Raw genomic sequence first — 3707 nt, 5'->3', positions numbered from 1 at the left:
CATGAAGAGAATGAAAATATTAACCATAGAAGGGGAGGAGATACCTGCAATGCAGGTATCTGACAAAGTGCTCATAAACAGACTCTATTAAAAAGAGAACCATGAAAGACCGTACAAATCAAGAGGGTTACAAAACAAAACACTCGAGAAAAAAATTGGGCATATGTCATTAATAAGCCCCACAAAAGAAGAACTCTAAATGAGCAATGATCCCATGAAGTGGTTCTCAGGTCACTAGTAATTGGGGAAGTAGAAATTAATACCAAAATGTGATGCCACTCACCAGATAGGCAAAAGTGAAAAGGCTGACAATGCCAAGTATTATGGATTGAATTGTGTCCCCCTAAAATGTGTGTCAATTTGGTTAGACCATGATTCCCAGTATTGCTTGATTGTCCACCATTTTGTCATCTGATGTGATTTTCCTATGTGTTGTAAATCTTAACTCTATGATTTTAATGAGGTGGGATTAGCCACTGTTATGTTAATGAGGCAGGACCCAATCTACAAGATTAGGTTGTGTTTTAAATTAATCTCTTTTGAGATATAAAAGAGAGAAGCAAGCAGAAAGACAGGGGGACCTCAAACGACCAAGAAAAAAGAGCCAGGAGATTGGCGCATCCTTTGGACCCAGGGTACCTGCACTGAGAAGCTCCTCAACTGGGGAATATTGATGACAAGGACCTTCCCCCAGAGTCAGAGCCGACAGAGAAAGAAAGCCTTCCCCTGGAGTTGGCTCCCTGAATTTGGACTTCTAGCCTCCTAGTCTGTGAGAAAGTAAATTTCTCTTTGTTAAAGCCATCTACTTGTAATAATGTTATAGAAGCACTAGATGACAAGACATCAAGTACGAACAAAATACGGTGCAGTAAGAACTCTCATCCATTACTTGTGGGAGTACAAACTAATATAACTCTTTTGGAAGACAGCTTGGCACTTTCAAGTAAGGTTCAAGATGTACAAGCCCTTATAATCCAGCAAATCCACTCTTTGATGTCTACCATACAGAACCTCATGCATACATGTAACAGGACACAGATTCAGAGTGTCATAGCAGCATTTTTCATAGAAACCGAATAATAACAAGTAAAATGTCCATCAGCAGTAGAATGGATAAATAAAGTATGGTATACTCTTCCAAAAAAACCCCAAACTTACAAGAGGTAATAATAATAATGAATGAACTCAAGTTACACAGCAATGTGGATGAATCTTACAAACATAATTTCGAGCAAAAGAAGCAAGATCCCAAAGAAAGCATTCAGTATGACCCTATTCATAAAGTTCAGAAACAGAAAAAAAAAAGCATATTGTTTAGATATGCCTTCTTAGGCAGTAAAACTGTTAAGAAAAAAACCTAATGATTACCTTAAAAAGGTAATAATAAGGATGGGACATACGAAGGGCTTCTGAGGTGCTGGTAGTACTATTTCTTGACCTGAGTGGTGGCTGTAAGAGTAATCACTTAATTTGTTGCATTATACTTTTGCTTTGTTCATCTTTCTGTATATGAGTTATAGCTCAAAACAACAACAATAACAAAAAGTTTTTAAAAGGAGGTAATTGTTAGGAGTCCTGAGTTTGGGATGTGACAAGCCTGGGTCTGAATCTCACCATCTATTCTTGTGTTATGGATTAAATTGTGTCCCCCCAAAAGGTCAGCAGATCTAATTCACCAGCCACTCCTTGGAAAGCCTATGGGGCAGTTTTACTCTGTCCTATAGAATTGCTCTGAATTGGAACTGACTCAATGGCATCTAACAACAACGATGTACCTGTGGATATAATCCCGTTTGGGAATAGAATTTTCTTTTTTATGTTAATGAGGCCATCTCAGTGTAGGGCGTGTTTTAAACCAATTGCTTTTGAGATATAAAAGGAGCAGATCAGGCACAGAAGTGAGGAAGCATAGATGGGAGGAGACAGATGTCATACCACTTGAAGATCACCAAGGAGCTGAGGACCAGAAGTTTAAAAGAGACAAGGACATTCCCCCAGAGCAGACACAGAGAGCTTTATGCTAGAGCCTGCTTCCTAAATTCTCACTTCTAGCCTCCTAAACTATGAGAAAACAAATTTCTGTTCATTAAAGCCACCCATGTGTTATTTCTACTCTAGAAACACTAAGAAACTAAGCTTGCTAGGTGTGCAACCTTGAACAGCTTAAGTAATCTCAGTTTTCTGGATCCATAAGATGGAGACCATCATAGAATTAATAGTGGATATTACATGAAAAGCACTTACCACAGGACTTGGCACACAGACTATGCTCAATACATTTTAGCTGGAAGATTTATTTTATATCCTAGAACCAGCCCTCTTCCTGGCAAGAAGTATGTGCTTGAGTTGGGGCTGAGGGTGTGAAGGTTTAACCAGTTACCTCAAAGATGAGTATCCCAATGATCAGGACAGTGATCTGCTGCTCGTTCATGGGCTCTGAATGGCATAGAATTCTCCTGAGGCATTTCTTTTTGTGTGAAATATATATGTTCTCAATCCAAATTTTTTATTTAATACCCAGCTTTTTCTCACAGTCAAAGAGAGAACATATGTTTAACCAAAGCAAGAAAATGTATGTTTAATAGATCAATCCAAAGAATAAATATCTTATAAATGCACACATACCTAAAGAATAAAGAGCCAAAATCAGAGAACTGTCCCTACAACTTGAACAAATGGAAAGCGAGCAACAAAAGAATCTGTCAGACACCAGAAGAAAACAAATAATAAAAATTAGAGCTGAACAAAATGAATTAGAGAACAGAAAAACAATTGAAAGAATTAACAAAGCCAAAAGCTGGTTCTTTGAAAAAATTAACACAATTGATAAACCATCTGCCAGACTGACTAAAGAAATACAGGAAAGGAAACAAATAACCTGAACAAGAAATGACATGGGCCATATCACAACAGACCCAACTGAAATGAAAAGAATCATATCAGATTACTACAAAAAATTGTACTCTAACAAATTTGCAAACCTAGAAGAAATGGATGAATTTCTAGAAACACACTACCTACCTAAACTAACACAATCAGAAGTAGAACAACTAAATAGACCCATAACAAAAAAAGAGATTGAAAAGGTAATCAAAAAATTCCCAACAAAAAAAAGCCCTGGTCCGGATGGCTTCACCGCAGAGTTCTACCAAACTTTCAGAGAAGAGTTAACACCACTACTACTAAAGGTATTTCAAAGCGTAGAAAAGAATGGAATACTACCTAACTCATTCTATGAAGCCAGCATATCCCTGGTACCAAAACCAGGTAAAGACACCACAAAAAAAGAAAATTACAGACCTATATCCTTCATGAACATAGATGCAAAAATCCTCAACAAAATTCCAGCCAATAGAATTCAACAATGTATCAAAAAAATAATCCACCACGACCAAGGGGGATTATTTGTACCAGGTATGCAAGGTTAGTTCAATATTAGAAAAACAATTAATGTAATCCACCATATAAATAAAACAAAAGACAAAAACCACATGATCTTATCAATTGATGCAAAAAAGCCATTTGACAAAGTCCAGCACCCATTCATGATAAAAACTCTAAACAAAGAATAAATATCTTAAAAGAGACTAGAATCAAGTTGCAAGAAAAGGAATGAGGGTATATGGCTGAGGGGAACTTGGAGATGCCACATTAACTGTCCTGATAACAGCCTATATGTGGATAGGATGGTGATTTATATATAACCA

This window comes from Loxodonta africana, chromosome 2, assembly GCF_030014295.1.
Source record: "Loxodonta africana isolate mLoxAfr1 chromosome 2, mLoxAfr1.hap2, whole genome shotgun sequence".
Taxonomy (NCBI): domain Eukaryota; kingdom Metazoa; phylum Chordata; class Mammalia; order Proboscidea; family Elephantidae; genus Loxodonta; species Loxodonta africana.
Note: the sequence above shows the minus strand (reverse complement) of the source record.